Consider the following 20,508-nt stretch of genomic DNA (forward strand, 5'->3'; position numbering starts at 1 on the left):
TTATTTTGTATTCCACGCTACACAAACCCACAAAGAAGAGACTAGACCGCAGAAACGGTGGAGAATCACTTTAGAAACAATAAATATTGGGTTAAAGTTGCGAGAAAGTTGCGATTTTGCGGGGTTTGCTTGATTTTGCGTTAATAGTTGCGATCGCAACATCGCGAAATCCTGGAGGGTCTGATAAATCTGATGACTGACGGCTTTGAAGGCAACAAGTGGGACCAGACCAGACAGGACCAATGGATCCCAACTCTTCTGAATGCTAAGAAGTTGCTTCTGCAGTTTTGAAGAATTAAAATTGTTTTAAATCTGTTTTCAGCTGATCTTAAGCTGCAGGTTTGACCCGTCCACACCAGTCGGACTCTCGGCAAAGGTGGAGCGATAACGTGTTTGTCTGTTAGCAAAATATCTCCTGAGTCATCACTGGGCGAACATCTGCAGTTCAGTCCAGTTCAAGATGGCGGCCACAGCTAACAGTTCGTGCAAAACGCAGAAAATGGCAGCAACCGTACAGACACCGGGGTGGTAGTAGCTGAGACTGATGCATATGTTTGTCTGTTAGCAAAATATCTCCAGGAGCACAAAGATCTAAAACTGGTTAACTGCTGGAGTCAATCCAATCCAAGATGGCTGCCACAGCTAATCAACACTAAAGTTTAGATCTGAACCGTTTTCAGTTTAAATTTGATGATTTTTGCTCATTTTGCTGTAAAAATGTTCGACTTGAAGTGAAACTTTTAGGCTTTATTCACTGATTTTGCACCTTTTTAAACGTCTCATCAGGAAAATGAGAATATTTTTGTGATGTTCTGATGTTCGTTTCCCTTCTCAGATTGTTACAGAGTAACTCTGAAAGCTGATGGATGCTGGAGGTGAAACCCTTCAATGTTTCTTCTGGAATGTTGTAATTATTCTAAACATCCCTCCTCCTGATTTGACTGATTGATGAAATAGTTTTTTTTGTGGGGAAATGGCGACAGCGGACCCCCCCCCCCACAGCCGTTTTAATTTAAAGAGCAAAAACACAAAGCGGCACCAACGTGATAACAGGGCGCCGGAGGTGAAAGAACCCGGGGAGAAACTTTGTTCAGGCGGAGGATACAGTTTTTAATTTGAGTCCTCAGCAGATCCGCGCCACCCTTCATTAACCTGCCCCGAACTGCACATTAATTCACATCCCTGCTCTAATTGGGCGGCGGGGTCTGGAACGGATGCTGCGCTCGTGTGCCGTCCGCCTGGAATACAGAGGAAGTGATTAACTAACGGGACACGGGTGGGAGTGTCAGCAGGACGGCCGCACGCCGCGAGCGAAAACTCTTTGCTTTAAAGACGAAACATTTAATGGAACCAAGGAGGAGGGAGGAGGAGGCGTGGCTTGCCCGTTACATCACAGGAAGGACAGAAAACATTCAACCATTGGCTTCCACTTCAAACTGACCCTCAGCTACTACCACACCGCGATTAGCTCGGATCAGTTTCAGCTGTTTGTGTGTTTCAAGCTCGCTCGTCGTTGGCAGCCATCTTGAATCAGGCTGACCACTAAAGGATAATAGTTAAAGGTTTACATCCTGGTGAGTTTCTGTAGGTTCAATGACATCCGGTCCGGTGGTTCGAGAGACTTTTTGGTAACAAGCGAGCAAAAATATTCTCGTTCACCTGATGAGCAGTTTAAAACAAACAAACAAACAAAAACAAGCGCGGCTTTTTAACAGTTTCCTTTTTCTAATTTGGAGGATATTGGTTGGTTGAGAGGCGGAGCCTTGGTCTCTGTTACAGAAGCCGGTTTGGTTTCCAGCACCTGTTTCCATGGTAACAGATCCAGCTTCATGATGCTGAAAACCCCAACCCGAACCCTGGTTCCCAGAACCGGGTCCAGGAAGGTGTTCTGAATGGATCCATCATGTGTCAGCTCAGATCTCAGGGTTTATTTCCTCAGTGATAAGAAACAAGATTGACTTTTTACGTCATGTTTGTTCTTTTCTTTAACTTTAGGTGGATTAAATAATAGTTTCCTCCACTCTGTATCTATAAACGGCTTTATTCCTGATCGCATTTAGCAAAAAATCCCAACTCTTCCCTGAACATCGCCCGCCATTGTCTGTTCGTTTGTCTGCACTGTTAGCAAAATATCTCCTGAACTGGGAGGATTTCAATCTACCCGGCTGCCAAAACTCATCTTTTAACGACAAAAACAGCCAGAACTTGGTGAAAAGAGACGCATCTCGCAGCATGTTGCTCTGGTGGCCATCTTGAACTGAATCTCTGAGAGGCGTTCTTCAGTTTTAAATGCGATTAGCAGTAAAGGTGTTTATTCATGAGCTGTGGGACGTTCAGCCCACATCGGAGGCAACATTCATGTGAGAGATTAGAGAGATGTTCCGGTGGGCGGAGGAGTAACTGAAACCTGAGCAGCTTTAGCTTTAATGCTTCATCTGTGTCCGTACGTTACCTGCAGCTGCACGCACACCGCCGCTAAACCTTTTACCATCAATAAGCCTTATTTTCAGAGCACTTTTATGAGTTGCTGTTAAGTAAATGCTGCTGATTCGTCCACATTTTTAAGCCTCCATATGTCGGCTCTGCTGAGCTGCTAACTTCTTAAACGGGAACTTAAAAGATTCAATAAACGCCAGGTGTGTCTGTCTGTGGCGTCACGGCCGGCTCGGGTTCATCACCGCCGCAACAATCCAACTGTTGACTCGGCCCGGAGATAACGGCGAACAAACGGCAACCATTTTTACCCTAAACTGTGGATTTTATTAAAAGTTCTGTCTGGATGCCTGTCTACAACCAATCAGCTTCATTCAGTAGAAACAGCAGACCCCTTCAAAGCTTCCTTAGTTTGTTTTTATTATTTCTCATGTAGAAAACTTATACAGGATTATAAGACGCACTGTCAATGAATGGTCCATTTCCAAACTTTTGTCATATACAATAGTGATGGGCCAATGAAGCTTTCCAACACTTTGCTTTGCAAAAAGCTTCATTACTTGATGCTTCATTCATCGCTCACTAGTGACACCTGCTGGTGAAACTAACAGCTTTGTCTCAAAGTTTTCATCAAACTCATGTTCAGTAACAGGAGAATCAATTAAATCCTATTTAATTATTAAAATGATTTGTAGCCAATCTGATCCCTGTCCATCAGTGGTTGTTGGGTTTTCTTATCTGACGATGAAGATATGTTGGACTTTAGTGTGTTGTAGATCCCAGATATGAGAGGTTTTTCTCTTTTTCAACCACTGCTGATGAAAACTGCTACCAAACCACGAAGCAAGAGGGTTTGTAGTGCTTTTATTTTGAAAAACGATACACAAAACGAAGCAATGACGTGGCAGATGTAACGCGAGGCCTCGTTTGTTGTTGATCACGTGGTTTTGCGGGGCTTCATCGGACACGCCCCCTTTTACTCGGTCCACGCCTCGAACCCTGGCCTCAGATTGTCCCATCACTAATGTATAAGACGCACCTCCTAATTTTTGTAACTTTGCGCGGACCGCTCTGTTTAAAATGGCCGATCTTGGTAGTCTAGCGGAGCTGGTTCGCCTGTTTTAGCGTTTATATGATCCCTCTATGAAAGATCACAAAGATAATCAAACAGTACTGCACCGACGTAAGCGTCAAGCATAAACGCCTCCACCGCTCGCCGTGGGCGGAGCCCTGCACGACTCCAACTGAGCCTTGATGCTGCAAACTCCGCGGCTTTGTAGTTTAACCAAAATCGTACTAAAACATCACGACTTCTTATGTTTATAAGGTTTTTTTGAGAAAACTGAAGGCTTTTAAGTGCTCCTTATAGTCTGGAAAATACGATACATCTTTAAGTTGAACGTGTTCTTTCTAAAACAAGACCTCTTTGTTAGCAGACATTATTTGGTTCATTAATAAGTTTTGTTTTAATGCATTAAATCTCATCTTAAATTTCACATATTTAAAGTATCATAGGAGAGAACTAAATGTACTTTTATGTATTTTTTATCACATGCAGAGGTTCTTGCTGTCTCTACATGTTTTCTTTTTGTTTCTAAAAAGTCCTGCTCTTTATTTTCTTATGGACAATAAAAATCAATGTTTTGTTTATATTTATTTTATGTTAATTTGACCACAGAAAGAGCTTCCTGTGGAAGTGAGGATAAATTGTGTTAAAATAAATGTGGTTCCACCGCAGCTGACCCCTTTTAATCAGTTTTTGGCTGCTGTTTCCTGAGATCTGACATGAAAACAAACGTCTGAGCAGCAGAAGTGTCTCCTGAAACGAGTGACCTCCACAGCTCCACGCTGCTTCACTTCTGAGGGGTTCTGGGTCAGATTCTGCTGATCCGGTCCACTCGGTTAACAGTGGGAGGGCTGATCTGCCGTCAGCACCACCTGACCGCAGAAACTTGGGAAATAATATTCGTCTGGGATGAGCTGATCAGCTTAGAGTCAGCCCCTCCTTCATATGCTGACCGGATCTTTCTACTTTCTCATTTTAGGTGATTAAAAGAATCCCCCCGGACCCTGTCAGATACTCCAGATCAGCACACTGAGGTGAGTGTTTGTGGGTTTCAGCCTCTAATTTCAGCGTTTATGTTGTGTCATGCATCTGCTCTTATACTGCGAAGCCGCCTGGGTGAAACTGATAAATGAAGGTTGTCAGTGACGGGGGGGGAAGCTGCAGCTAAACAAAAAAGTTCTTAAGTTTTTGCAAAACCTCGCCATAAAAAGTTTATTTTCTGCACTTTCTGTTGAAGTTTAGAGAAAGAATTAATTTCCAACAACTCTTGTCCTGAGTGGCTGTGAAAACACGACAATCTTTACAGCCGAACCACCAGTTTGGATCCACTGGTTCTGGTGACGCGTTGGTTTTCTTCATCCGTCTTTATCTGGTGCTCGACAACCAAACAAGCTAAACAAATCTGAATCTTTGAAGGAATATGTGTCCCTGAGCCATGTTGGTCAAACCTGTTGGTGCTTGAAGTGTGTTTTAGGGAAGACTCTCAGATTCCTGCCAACATTTGGGAAAGTATCACATTATCTGTGTTTAAGTCTGTCTGCCTAAATATATACAGTTGTATAAAACCAGCTTATCTGTTCATCAGCTGATCATGTCTTTAAAACATCCCTCCCAGAAATCCACACAAACATCACAGATTCAACAGGATTTTCCTGAATTCTGATCAATTAATTTGAATTAAACACATATCATAGCTGCTTCAGATCAGGGCTCTCATGTTTGGATCTTTCTCTCCATCCTCTCAGCTGTTAGGTTGTAAATACTGATCAGTAAACAGCTGGAACTTGTTATTTATTAGCTAACCTGAACATTTCCAGGCCTCCTCTTGATGCTCAGACACAACTTCCTGCTGCCTTTCAACCACTTTGAAAAGCTTTCTTTCCTGCCTCCATCTTTATCTTTCTGCCTCTCCATCTTTAGCTCTCTGTCATCAGATGAGCGGGTCTCCTCTCTGCTGGGAGATTGACAGCTGTCAGTGCTTGGGGAAGTGGGCGGGGCTTACGNGTACGCTGCAGAATGAGTGCTTTCTCACATTTAGCCGCCAAAATCACTAGATTTGTCGCTAGTCGCTTTAAAAAAATGCTAGACGGATCTGAAAACTCGCTAAATATAGCGTTAAAGTGACAAAAAGACTGCGTGCGTGTGTTTTTGTGCGTGAGAAATACAAAGTGTGGCGTGTGAGGACCAAATGTGCACAGGGTGATGCAGGACAAGCACCAGAAGCCATCTTTGAGTGGTGGCCATCTTGAATCAGTTATTCAGTTGTAGATATAATCTGATGAGGATTTTCTCAGAGTTTCATTACAATTGAGCCAAGGGTTCACAAGATATTTTGCTAACAGAGCTGATAATATTTAATGGCAGAGTTTCAACCAACAAAGACGCACAACGTGTAGCCCTCAGAGTCCACGGTGGGGATGACTCGGCTACTACCACACCAAGTTTGACCCTAATGTTTGTAAAACTGACTGAGTTTGTTGTCAAAGATCAGTTGGCTGTGGCGGCCATCTTGAATCAGGTCCACTCCAAAGTGTAATCACTTTCTGAGAGTTTTCTAACAGATCCACAAAACAGACAAAATCACCGCCTGCCTTGGATTACAAAACCATTTTTAATTCAACCTTCTGCTGACTGAAAAACTATTTTATATCTGTTTAAAACAGTTCCTGAAGATTACTGTTGGTTTGGTTTTTCAGACATCTTTAGTTGCCAGATTAATAAGTTTACTGAAGTTTGTACTGGCAGAAAGAAATGAAGTTTCAGATCTTTAAAAAATTGAATGTAGGAGTGGGAAATATGGCCTGAAGCTGGTAATGTGACATTTTGTGGCTTTGTTTGGATAAACAATACATTGCAATGTTTTATCTGCTCTAAATCCTTGTATTTCTGATAAATTCAACCACTGATGCATAAAATGGCACCGTTGTGATGAGTTAAATCTAACATTTTTTATTTTTAATGTTGCTAATATATTAGCATCCAAGGACTTGTACAACTTATTGCAACTCCTGCAGCTTTGACAAATGCAAATACATCAAAACGTGCCGCTCAGCTGAGAATATTGTGCTGACTTTTGGTAGCAGTATGTTGTATAAACGTCAGCAAAAAAACAAATTCTCCATCAAATTCATTTTAGCACAACAAGAGAACCTGGTTCCCATTGGAGTTTAAACCAGCTCTCTAAGTTTTCCAAACTAATTTTTCTTTTCAATAATCTTTACTCTTCTTCTACAGTTTGTACATCTTCTTTGAACCGGTGTGTTTCTCTGGATTTCTCTCCAACCGTTCACCCAAACTCTCATTGAGTCTCATTTTTTTTGGAGTTTTCTGTGGAACAGTCATACTCTACGGTCAGAATATCTTCACCTAATTTGTGTTTTTTTAAATAATGTGTGTGGTTTGTTTGCTCAAGTAAAATCTTTGTCTGTTTCCCATCAAAAAGAAAGCTGCTCATTTCCAAACCATACGGCTGATGGAACGTAAGGACAGAAAGAATTTATTGGTTGTTGACTTTACTTGACATTTCTTTGGTTAATCAGACACTTTTCCCAACTAAAAACAAACCTTCTGTTAACCAGCCCTCCTAAACATTCATTTATTTTAGGTTATAGAAGGTATGGACCAATCTTCTGTAAGTGCACCATTCTGCAGATTCATTAGCATGCAACCACTAAATACTAGCCTTCCAGCTTTAAATTCATACTTTTATTTGCCTTTTTCCAAACAAATCTTACCTTGCTAATACCAAAAAATGCATATTCATTGCCAGGATAATGTTGCAATATAAAGAACTGGATGAAATATGATGCAGTTCAGTTGGAGAATAAATAAAGACAGAACCATGAATGCTTCAGGGCGAGCCCGCAAACATAAAGAACCAGAATGGAAAGAGAATATTAAATATTATTCTACAGAAGCTGCTCAGGATTTACATCCGCAGGGAGAAAAAAGAAACTTCTGCAGAAATGTGATTGGTGGACCTACAGGAGCTGCAGTTCTTCTAAAATAAAGCTAACAAGTAAAGATCATGTGCAACATGCATAAATATGATCCAAAAAGGAAAGATTGTAAAAATTAATCAGGCTCTGCAACTATATTAGACAACCTTCCTCTCCTTCGCTTCTACTTAAATGTGTCAAATTAGCCTCAGACAGTTCTGGATGCTGCCAGAAGTTAAAGTTTTTATGCATCAGTGAAGATCCTGCTGAAGTTCGGTGTATTTTAAGGTCTGTTGCCAACAAAGTAAAAGTCAGAAAAACAAGCCGACACGTCCTGAAGCACAGAAACGTTTGTTATTGCTCCTGGCGTCGCCTCTCGCCTCGGCTCTGTTTTATTTCATAAAACCACTTCTGTTTCCTCGCTTTAGGAAACAACTGTGAAATCAGCCTAACCGCTCCGGAAACATGATATGTGCCAAAATGCAGCTGACTGATCTCTGCGCCTTTTGAATTGTTTTTGCGTCAGTAAAACGAATTCAACAGGAAGAGACACCTGGGTCCCATCACACCTGAAACATATGCTGCGTGGGCCCGAATTTAGGGGAGACACCTGGGCTTCTCTGCTGCTTCACGAAGCAAAAAACCAGACTTCACCTGTGATTGAAGGCAGTTCTGTGAATTTACATAAATACTATTTGAATAAATATCCCTGCTGTACTCTACTGTGCTGCTGGAAAATATCACCTGACTTTTTAAACTATATTCTATCAATGAAAACTGGTACATACGGTGGTTAAGATATACTCAATTTAGGTTAAACGTTAGTTTTTATTATTATATATAACACTAATTTACAGCATGTTACCTAAAAAAAAAAGTCAAATATTTAATACATTGGTGCCAATTTGTTTCTCTGGATGTTTCAGATCAGTTTATAAAACAGCTGGGAGGGCTGCAAGCTTATAGAGTTAAAAATGTTGTCTTTTGTAAAGTTAGGGGTTAATTTTTTTGCTTTCCATCAGCTTGATTTGTAATGTTTTTTGTTTCATTTTTTAAACCTCCTTTGTTGGTAGTTTTACTCCTGGTCCAGTTTTTTCCTTTCCAAACTGTACGAAAGTACCGGAGGTGCCGGTAGAAGCTGCGTTCCAAACTGTGAGAACCAGTACATATTACTAGCTTAGTAAGTTTGTATGCCTTCATCTTGCATGTCCTAAACTTTTTGACAAACTTTAGTTTATGAAGCACATTTTCAAAAGGTTTGACATTTTTTATATTATCTGAATAGAGCTGGTCTTTCATGAATAAAGTTTTAAATTATGGATCACCTATCAGGGACAACAGTGACACAAATGACTAAAACTGAAAAGCATTTATGTAAATAAAGACCTGTGCGCAGTATTTGGCTGCCCTTTTCACAGAGAAATCACCTTAAAAAATACATAAAATCTTCTGAAGTTTGAGGAGCAGCTAGTATAGAACTATAAAAGTTTATCTTCACAAACCCTAATTTTATTTTTGACAGTATAATGTTCAGGGAGGGCTGAGCAGCGGTTTTACTGCCGATTACTCTGCATGAGCCTCCGAGGCGAAAAGACGGGAGTCAGAGACGCAGAAGAGTGAGACGGTCACAAAAATGAAGAGGAGGGCGACTTCTGGACAGAGGAGGAAATGGATGCCGGGATGGAGAAGCAGAAAGGGGCAGGTGACAGTCGGGCAGGTCTCCAAAGGCTCCCAACGGCGATCCAACTTCTTCTGAAGGAAGCGCCTCAAAGAGTCCCGTTAGCAATGCCGGCGGTCCGGGAAGGAAAGCAAGAGCATAGGTAGAAATGGAACAAAGAAAAAAGAATTTTTATGAAGGGGGCATAAGCACGTAGGAAGAAATACGCAGGCAGGACTCTGGAGGACGAGTCTTTGAGACAAAAACAAGAACATAGTCCAAACACTCCTTCCTGCTGCTGCGAACAGAAAATACTAAATAATCAGAAACAAACACCGAGCAGCAAATATCTCAGTATCCAAGGAACAAATTTTGTTGAAACGGTCAAAGTAATTATTGGATGAACATCAACCAATGAACCTTTGGAGTCAACATGGCCGCCTCAGCTAATAAATCCTTAGCAAACACAGCGATGTCTGTAAGTCAATGTTACAGATGTTGAGTTAAAATCTGGTGAGTTTATCTAAGAATCGTCTCTAAAACTGTGGCCTCCATGATAAACATTCCTTCAGGGAACGCTGGTTTTTAGTTAAAACTGCTTTTCAAAGTGGGAATTTTAAAAATTTTGTTCATTTTGAATCATAAACCAGGAGATATGGATCTTTTTTAAAAACCCTGGTGTAGCGGATGTGACATTCCCACTAAAACTGGAGCAAAGACAAAGTTTTTTAGTTTTTACGTACGTCTGTTTCGCTTCATCCTGAATTTTGATCTTGAATAAGCTACATCAGTTCTGAGACGATCTTTAGCCAATCTAAAAATGGTTTTTCTGTGTATTTTAATATATTAATGTGAATATAAACAAACATAACTGCAAGAGTTTAGACGGGGCTAATGTCTTTTGTTTTTAAAGATTTAACAGAAATTTCAGCTGTTTGAAGTAAATAATGTTGAAAATAACCAACAAACTCTATCCTCTAATCTCCAAGTTAACAACAAAAGCAGTAAAGGAGGAAAACGACTGAAGTTTGTCGTTTTAAAGCAGAAATAACGCCTGCAGGAAACCCTCTCCTCTGAGGCTGTGTGTTATTACCTCCATATGTGCCCAACGCCGTGATGGTAATTAATTGCTACACAAAACTTGCAAGGTTTCTCCGCGGAGTACAGTGACCTCCATACATGAGTGCAATGACAGTGAGATTATTCCAGCGCTGTTGGGGAAGACGATGTTAACGGTTTGACCTTCCCCGTACGGCGAGAGATTACAACGGAAATCCAGCAGGAGCTCAGCTGGGAGCTCTCTGCAGCGAAAACGTCACCGTCTCTGGTCATTTTCCCGTTTGATACGAGGAGGAAACGACTGGAATAGCATGCATAATAAGAGCTGGTAAAGAAAAAGAGCGAATCCAAACGAGGAATGAAGTGAAAGCAAAAGTGGATCAGGAAGGATGCGAGGCTGAGGAGAAGAAGGAAAATGATTGGCAGGCGCTTTCAGATGAACGGATGAAGTGATGAGATGCAGCCGTGAGAAAAGAGGTGAAGAGAGCACAAATTGAAGCTGGTGGGGTTGTTGTGACTCGACAAAAAAGAAACTAATGAACCTCTGCTTCAAGCTAAAGATAAATGATGAAATAATTGATCTCGTTGCATTAGGGAGTCGTTTCATTTCCACATTTCCAGCTTCGGGGCACTCAATGATCCGAAATCATCTTCTAGTAAACTGTTTTTAAAAAAAAAAGTGCATCATTACCCCTCTTTTTATAGAGGGGGGCCGCAGTGTGAAGACTGTGTAAAACTTTTTAAAAGTTAGAAATAAACATCTAGAACTGACGGGCTTTTTAAATTAGACAAATTGTGTTTCGTCTCAGTGGATTTAAAGACATGAAGAAGCTTTAACACCAACAAACAGAACAGAAATCAGGAAAAGACAAACGTTTCTAAAAACCTTTTTATATTTTGCCTTTTTAATTGGATTTGAAGGTTATTTTGAATTCTTTATTTCTTTAAAAGCAAGGCTGTGTAACTTTAATCATTTTTTTTTTTGTGTTTTAATGGTTGGCAGGAATCTTTTTGATATAAACTCTGGTCAGAAAGTTTCCTGTCACCAACCATTCAGACCTTAATTTATGAAGAGCAGCGGCTGAAATATTCTTCCTTCATGAAGCAGATGTGGATGTTTTTTGTCAGTATTTTTACATAAATCAATCCCTCCAGGATTTGGCGGGCATTTTTTGTGATTGTTGCGGCTAAAATGCCTGATTTCGCGGGGCATTTTCCTAAAAGTTGCAATTTTTTTTTTTTTACTAAAATCAATGAAAAACCATAACTTTTAATATATAAACCAAAAATACTTCCTAGTTCTGTAAGATAATTCCCAACAAAAGGTGCTTTATTTGAGAACTTTGAGAGCTTCTAAACTGACATTCATGAGCATTTCTGGATTGTCCCTGGTCTGCAGCTCTCCTCACTGTCTCTGGATGAATGAAAGTGTTGTTTATAGTCATAAATTTGCAAATATAGAGCGAGCTGAGATCTAAACTGAAAATGCTTCTTTGCAGAGCTAAAAAAAAAACTCTGCCCATGTGTGAGAGGAAGTCACGGACAGGATGGTCGTTTTTAGCTGCGTCAGTAATTAAACATGTCGCTTTTATCTTAAACCTGGTTAAGATAAGATGAGATGAACTTTATTGATCCTACGATGGGGAAATTTGCACGTTACTGCAGCAAAAAACACTATGCACCGATAATAAATAATGCACATCTACACATAATCAGTCCCTCCAGGATTTCACAGAGCATTTTCCGGAGTTGCGATTTTTTTTTTTTTTTTTTTACTAAAATCAATAAACAACCATAACTTTTAATATCTAAACCAAAAATACTTCCTAGTTCTGTAAGATAATTCCCAACAAAAGGTGCTTTATTTGAGAACTTTGATAGCTTCTAAACTGACATTCATGAGCATTTCTGGATTGTCCCTGGTCTGCAGCTCTCCTCACATGTTTTGCAGACACAAAGTGTTTGTCGATGCGTTTATGTTCCATGATTANGGGGAGGAAACTGGTTTGCTGAAATCTTTGTGGGCAAATGTGAAGCATTAGCGCACATTTTGGCTTCGGTCGCTGCTCCTGCACGCTCCCGGCATTCTGAGGTTAACAGGAAGTGACGTCACGTGTCTTCTTCCTGAGTTATTTGGGGTTATTTTGTATTCCACGCTACAAAACCCACAAAGAAGAGACTAGACCGCAGAAACGGTGGAGAATCGCTTTAGAAACAATAAATATTGGGTTAAAGTTGCAGTGTTTTTGGTAAAGTTGCAAAAAGTTGCAATTTTGCGGGGTTTGCTTGATTTTGCGTTAATAGCTGCGATCGCAACATCGCGAAATCCTGGAGGGTCTGACATACAGACCCAAAGCTGAGCATGTCTTTGTATGACAGGTTTGTTTCCACATAAAACCAACTGTAGCAACGTTTGGCTGTAAAGACCAGATTCCGTCTCTCCGTTTTTTACAGCAGGCTTCTCTGTTGTTTGGATCTGAAGCTCATCCGTTGTGGAGATCCCTGACATCTCCCTGCTTCTGGCTCTTTATAAATCTCTTTGGTCATTTAGGAAAAAACTAGCCAGATGGTTCGGATTCAAAGATTTATTGATTTATTCTTTTCAACCCAAAATGTTTGCTCTGAAGTTTTTTGTTAGTCCTGAAAGTCTGAGTGAATATTTGATCTTAAAGTTTGTCTCTGGGTTGCTGTTGTGCCTTCTGGTCTCTGCAAAAAAGTTGATAAATATCAAATTTTACACTTTGCTGAAACACACAGTATGAACAGAGATGTTCTAATTTTCCCAATAATATACTGGCTGTGGTGCAGATGGTAAATCTAATTAATTGCCTTTGGCAGACTCTAGTGGGTCTTTTATTGCTTTGTTTTTATTGTACTTTTCTCTTATTTAATCGTCTCCACTCCTCTTCCTCCTCGCGGTTTATAACTCAAGCCGAACATTCGGAGTTCGGTCTTTTCGGCCCGGACTGTAAACATTTCAGCTGATAAAGCTCGGACGATTACCATTTCTGATGGTTTTTAAAAGCTTTATGTCCAGATAAATGTTGCCCGTCTGCACAACTTTGACCTCTGCAGAGTTTAAAAGTTTTACTCGAGCGGAGCGAGGCTTGGCTGAACTTTGTGCTGCGGTTCAGATTTTAACACAACAGAAAACGGAGGATTTTGTAAATTCACTTTCCTTTTTTTTGTGTGAAAATGAAACGGTAATATTGGACTCAGCTGACCGAAATTCAAGGTTCAAACTGAAAACTTTCTGAACAGATGCCTGAAGCTCCTTCCATAAACTGAATTTATAATAATCTGAAACAAAATGTGGAAGTTTTGGTTTATAAACTGTAGAAGAGGCCACAGAACGATCCGGATCAGGATTTAATCCAACATTTCATTAGTTTTTACCTGATCAGACAAACAAACCAACGGAAACAGAAGGGTCACATGCAGGAGCAGTTACCTGTAACCTTTGACCCCAGGAGCTTTGAAATCAATGGTGATCACCCTTGACCCACGAGGTGTCCAGCTGCAGAGTTAGAGCACGGGCGGATCTGTAACCTTTGACCTTTGACCGGATCACCACCATAATCGAATCACTTGTTCCATGTTTAAACATTTCCTGAATATTTCATGAAGATCTGTTCATAACTTTGAGTCATTTTGTCACAAAGACAGACAGAACCTCTCGGTGGAGGTCATAACGATCGAGGGAAATGTTGAAGCTCACAACAGGACAGGCGTACACAAACGTAGGCCTAAAAAGTAAGCCTCAGACAAACGGTCACTGTGCCAAAACGTCAGGTTGTGTTGGGATAAATTCCTGGACCGTAAGTGACAGAAGTGTGGGGGTGTCACACTTCGACACCCCTGATTTTTATGTTTACGGTGTTTCATGTTGGAGACAAGACGGACAGCTCAAAAGTTAGTGAATATTAAAGTTATTTCATGTTAAAATCCCCCCTCAAAAAACCATAAACTCAACCAAATGTTACACAACTGCAGGTCATGATACCAAACTGTCCGTTGAGTCCAGCTTCCTGACTGATGTTTCTGTCTTTATGCCAAACGGGAAATTCACATCGTTTGGATATTTACGGCTCTGAAAGGTCGAACCTCATTGTTTCGATGTTCTGTCTGCGTTCTCTCCGGTTCTGTAGGAGGAGAGAAAAGAACTGATGAACAGTAAAAGACTGATTGTTGTTACCCTCAGATTATCAGGGGCTGCAGAAAACAGTCCTTTTCTCTCCGTATGCCTCCTGACAGCGAGGGGAAAACATTTCATCCTTTCTGCAAAGTTTTATGTGAATTCCAGGATTTTAAGAAGTTTAATTGTTGAAATATTCATTTTAATTTGATTTGATTTTGGAAAAGGAGGGAAAAACTAGTTGAGGCAACGTCTGCCTGCAGTAAATAATATCCAGCTGTGATGCCTGACGTTCTCTAATTGCCCAGAACAATTATTCACACACACTCTTTCAACACCGTCCTCCGTGTTCGCCTTCAGCTGCTGCAGGCTGAGAGACTCTCTGAATTATTGAACAAATCAAGGTCCCAGACTGTGTATTTATGTGATCTTGGTAATGAGGCCGCTGGAGATCAGTCCCCGGCTCAGAGATTGAATCCATACTAAAGATGAGCACTGATTATGACTTTACTGACCTCAGGATTTTCAGTCTGAACCGTCTCCCTGAGAGTCTGCAGTTTGACGACTTTATATTCACGCTGAAAAACCGATCAGTGTTTGTTCTACCAGGAATTACCCATTGTCAGTCAGAAAGTCTTCACTTTTCTTTGTGTTGCAAATATTTGCACCAGATGGAATAATTAAACACATCTGACTCTGAGTGAGAGCTTCCTGCAAGGAGCAATTTCTGCCTGAAAGGTTTAAAAACCGTGAAGGAAACGAAGCTGACAGGATGTCTTTGTTATGCAGTACGAGCTCGTTTCTTGCAAACACAGCAGCTTCAATTGAAAGACGTGTTGAGCAAATTTCAGATTCCTGCAGCACAATATCTCCAATTTATTGTCATCGTAATCAGTGAGCATAACGTGAACGTTGCAAACGACTTCCTGTTCTGCACTAATAACTGTAATGATATTATTTATTATGGTTCATTATTATGTCATCGTAACAGGACTGATGACATCATCAAACCTTCGCCCGGGCCATTAAACCATCGTAGGATCCGGATCAAGATCCCGACCAGCACCAGAATTTAATCATTTGTTCAACATTTCCTGAATTTCATCCAAATCCGTTCATTACTTTTTAATAATCAGACCCTCCAGGGTGTCGCGATGTTGCGATCGCAACTATTAATGCAAAACCAAGCAAACCCCGCGAAATCGCAACTTTAACCCAATATTTATTGTTTCTAAAGTGATTCTCCACCGTTTCTGCGGTCTAGTCTCTTCTTTATGGGTTTGTGCAGCGTGGAATACAAAATAACCCCAAATATCTCAGGAAGAAGACACGTGACGTCACTTCCTGTTAACATCAGAATGCCGGGAGCGTGCAGGAGCAGCGACCGAAGCCAAAATGTGCGCTAATGCTTCACATTTGCCCACAAAGATTTCAGCAAACCAGTTTCCTCCCCAGCTGCAGCTGTTTTGCACGTCCTGCAGTGTAATCATGGAACATAAACGCATCGACAAACACTTTGTGTCTGCAAAACATGTGAGGAGAGCTGCAGACCAGGGACAATCCAGAAATGCTCATGAATGTCAGTTTAGAAGCTGTCAAAGTTCTCAAATAAAGAATGTCAATGTTTGTTGGGAATTATCTTACAGAACTAGGAAGTATTTTTGGTTTATATATTAAAAGTTATGGTTGTTTATTGATTTTAGTAAAAAAAAATTGCAACTTTTAGGAAAATGCCCCGTGAAATCAGGCATTTTAGTCGCAACAATCACAAAAAATGCTGCGAAATCCTGGAGAGATTGAATAATCTTGCATCACAAACAGACAATTAAAAGCTGCTGAAAACATCCACCTCAGTAAAACTGGTCCAGATCAGATTCTTTTCCTTTCTAAAGTGGATAAAATCTTTGTGGGCGCTGATGGGACGAAGAGGCTGTCGGTAGATTTGATCTCTCTGCAGAGGAACGATCTGAGCTGCAGATGTTTGACACGTTTAGCTTCTCTTGCTGTCTTTGAGTTCAGCTTTTCGTCGGTGGTTTAATCCCGCCGTGCTCATGAAGAGAGTCTGAGAGGGCAAAACTGCAGCTCCCAGCACAGCTGGATGGTTTCCAGTGCAGATGAGGTGTCCACAGACACGGCGCTCCTCTTATCAGCAGCCGGTAGCGTAGGTCTGCTCCCGTTCAGGTCCCTCTGCCTGCGTTCACCACGTGATCAGAAATTATTAGTGGAAATGTATCTTTGGGAGCGCGGCCAACACATCAGTCCTCCCTGATAAAAGCAGATCAGTTAATGACACACATTACAGCAGGCAGACATCTAAAAGCAACAAGCCTCATCATCACTCCCACATTTGCATAGAAATGGACGTGGTGCTGATGAGCAGATATGAGCTTTAAACTTGTTCCCCCAGAGACGTTCACTCACACGAAGGGCGACCATGTAATTACCTGTACCTGTTTGTTTGCAAGATGGCTGCCGCAGCAAATCAACCGTAACAGACAGAGAAGTGTCCTGATTGGCTGACAGATTTGTTTCAAACCTAAACATCCGAGGAGGACGACTTTCAGGATTAAATCCTCATAAAACGATCAAAATACTGAAAAAACTGAACTGGAAATAAATTCTTTAAATTAAAACATTTAAATTCTGACTTATTTGTCCTTTTCTTTGCTTTTTGCTGCTCATCCAGAAACATCCAGTTTGTATTTTTATAAACTTCAGTTTGTATTTTAACAAACATTTCTCTGCTTCTCCGCGATGTTAGAAGGATATAAATTAATATTAATGCTCGACTTCTTAATTCAACACAACCTCCAGAAACGTCTCTAAAGCCAGACTCTGTTAGCTTCCATTTTCTCGATTCTTTTATCCTTTTTTAAAGAATTTCAGCCAAGCTTTGTCCCAACGATCCTCAGATCTCCTCCTGACATGAAGTTTAATCTGTTTTTATCTGAGTTAAAGTTTTTGTCCATCAGGCACATATAGTCAGTTTTGTGAAAACTGCTTTTATTTTGTAGAGACTTTCTTAAAATACTTATAAAAACGAATCTTTATCGTAAATCCGACCTTATAAACACTAAAACTTTCAAAAGTTTAGTCTGGAGTGTTGTACAAGAATAAAATCAGTATTTTAAGATGTGCACGAATACTCGGATATTAATTTTAAAAGTTACAGGAGGTCCAAAGAAAAAAGCTTTTTCAGATCTGGAGAATTTTTGATTCCCATCGAAGAGCCAGAATTTCTGTCCTTTTGGTCTTTTTTGTCTCCTTTTTGCTTTTAACTGTTTTTCTTTTTGTATAAAATCTGTCCCAGAGGATTTCTAAACGTCGACTCTTCGTGTTTTTAACATTTTTCTGCTTCAGTTTGACTTCCAGACGAGCGTTGCTGCCAAAATAAAAGCTTTCCTTTCATTCCTTCCACTTTTTGTTTAACCTTTATTAACAAATAATTCAAATTCTGCAGCATTTCATAGTTTAACATCACATTATTTGAACGGTTTTCATTAGAAAACATCCTCCACAGATGAAAGTTAATACGAGTTTTAAACAAATGTTTAGTTTTTTTAAGCTTATCTTTTTTACTCTAAACTGGTCCTGATTGTTCATTAGTTGTAAGATTACTGGTCGATAAAAGTAAAAACTACGGAGCGCGCTGACAGCCTGACCAAAAACAGGAAAAACTTTCAGGGTTTTCAAAATAAGACGAATCTGGTTAAAATCTCAAACTGGAAACATGAAGCCCAAGGAGAATGCCCGTGTTTAAACGGGGAGCAGGAAGCAGCGCGTTCCTCGTTTCTGTTGGAGCGCGGCGACGGAGATGATGAACTCATCTGCTGCGGGGAGGAGGGATGAAAAATGGCTCCGCCACCGTGGGTTCATTGAGTCAGAAACGAGGGGGGCGGGGGCGGGGGCGGGGCCGCCGCCGCTGGATGACAGATGGGCCTCCTGGCCGTATGAAGGAAGAGTGGGTAACGAGACGATGAGAGTAAAATAAAAGTCCTGCGATCGTGTCGGCGCCACAACGGCCCGTTTAGGATGAACCGGCAGACCGACGGTTTGAGCCCCGTGAAGACATGAAGACGGTTGTTCAGCTTTGAGACATTTCTGAGAACAAACGCTGCTGTCAATCATCTATCAGACGCAGTTATTACAGAATAAAACCCAAACTGGTGTTTGAAAACCCGCCGATTGTTTCTGGGATTTGTAGTTTTACTGAATAAACTACAAAACACCAAACACACTTTAATATCTGAAGCTTTAAATAAATGTTGTCCTTTAGAAGGAGCTAAAACACAAATATATACATTTATTTATTATTAAAACCTATAAACATTCATTCGGCTGCATCACGTCTGACACCAATAAAAGTTTGGTTTTATCATCATTTCGACTTCCTGAGAAGTTTTTGTTCAACATTCTGACTTAAAGCTTGTCGTTTCTCAACCTTTAAACTTTAAAATCAGAACAAACTAAAGAAAAAGTGGATTTATTTGATCGTCTCTAAAATGTCCTCAGAGGACAATCGTCCTTTTCTTCTGACAGGAACAGACTTCAGTCCTTTACGCTTTTAAACTTTAACCTTAAAAGCAGTTTTTCTGCTTCTGCTGTGATTCTGAGTTTTAAAGTAATGAAAGGTGTTATCTTCTTATCAGACGTTATTTTATATTTATAAATATTCATAAATGTGTTTTTGTTTCTCAAGAAAAAAGGACTTCAGTCTAATTAAACCAAAGCCAGGCGGGTTTCATCAAGTTCAAATCCAACCAGTTGAGTCTCTTATCTGGAAAAGTATCGACACTAATTAAACATAAATTTTCAAAATAAAATCATCTTGACTTTTAAAAAGCTTTGATTTCTCTTTTACTGGTTTTAATTTTCTGATCGTTTTTAATAAAAAGTGCTTTTAGCTCCTTTTCTAACGAGGGAAGATTCCGTTTTTTGCTGCTGTTTTCTTATAAAGTTTAATGTTTGGGGTTTTGTTGAAGGAATACATGTCGCCCGCCAGAGTTTCAAACTAAGATCTCATGTTGGGAAATGTTGGCGTCAGATTCAAATTTTGACTCCATTGGTCGTTTTGCTGTGGGCATGTAGCCGTGGCGGCCATCTTGAATGGTCTCAGGTATGGAACTTGACTCTCGATGTCTCTTTTCTCGTTTAATCCACGCCGGCTGTCGAAGACTCTGTTCTTATTTTCCTCCGGCAGAGGTGGGCTTCGTTCGGCGGAGGGTAATTTTCTTCGGTCGCGCTGTCAGCAGCGGCTGTTCGTGTTAACGACGGCCTCGTTAGCGTCACTGTCACCTGGAGCTGAAGCTGTAATTATCTGAAAGCAAACGATGCTCTGTCCCTCAGCCGCTTTCCGTTCCAAGCTGCTGCCGCCGGCCTCGTCTTCGTGAACCTCGCTGCTTTTAATTGGTGTCCAAAATGTCCAAAATGTCCAAACTTCCCCAGACTACAAAACTCTGAGGCCCCGGGGCGCCGAAGCTGCGTTTCTTTTTGGTTGGTCAGCTGAAAGCCGCTGACAGCCGCTGCACATTTTGTTCCCTTAAAGAGGGATCGTTAAAGACGGGCTTCGGCTGAGCTCAGGAGAGACGAGGCTGAAGTTCAGCTGCTGGTTGTCGTCAGAAACACCAACAGGAAACAGGAAGTGGATTTATGTGTCGGCTGCGGTTGATTCACTGGAGTCCAGAAGTTAATCAGATAAATGAGCTAAAAAAGGGGAAAAAGAACAACAGCCGAAAGCTAAAACCATCAGAACAGCAGCTTAAAGCTAATTTTATCAAAACAGCAACTTAAAGCTAAAACCAGCAAAACAGCAGCTTAAAGCTAATTTTATCAAAACAGCAACTTAAAGCTAATTTTGTCAAAACAGCAGCTTAAAGCTAATTTTATCAAAACAGCAGCTTAAAGCTAATTTTATCAAAACAGCAGCTTAAAGCTAATTTTTGTAAAACAGCAGCTTAAAGCTAATTTTATCAGAACAGCAGCTTAAAGCTAATTTTATCAAAACAGCAGCTTAAAGCTAATTTTATCAAAACAGCAGCTTAAAGCTAATTTTATCAGAACATCAGCTTAAAGCTATTTTTATCAGAACAGCAACTTAAAGCTAATTTTGTCAAAACAGCAGCTTAAAGCTAATTTTATCAGAACAGCAACTTAAAGCTAATTTTATCAAAACAGCAGCTTAAAGCTAATTTTTGTAAAACAGCAGCTTAAAGCTAATTTT

At 40.4% G+C, this 20,508-nt stretch overlaps 1 protein-coding gene across 1 annotated transcript in view; it reads left to right on the plus strand.

The window, feature by feature from the left end:
- Positions 1-20,508, plus strand: part of sgcd (sarcoglycan, delta (dystrophin-associated glycoprotein)) — a 202,888-nt gene that overhangs the window by 74,410 nt on the left and 107,970 nt on the right. The window contains exon 3 of the mRNA XM_017432744.3: positions 4,479-4,533. The gene's annotated coding sequence lies outside the window, so the exon portion shown is untranslated. The remainder of the gene's footprint in view (positions 1-4,478; positions 4,534-20,508) is intronic.

This window comes from Kryptolebias marmoratus, linkage group LG13 (genome assembly GCF_001649575.2).
Source record: "Kryptolebias marmoratus isolate JLee-2015 linkage group LG13, ASM164957v2, whole genome shotgun sequence".
Lineage (NCBI taxonomy): Eukaryota > Metazoa > Chordata > Actinopteri > Cyprinodontiformes > Rivulidae > Kryptolebias > Kryptolebias marmoratus.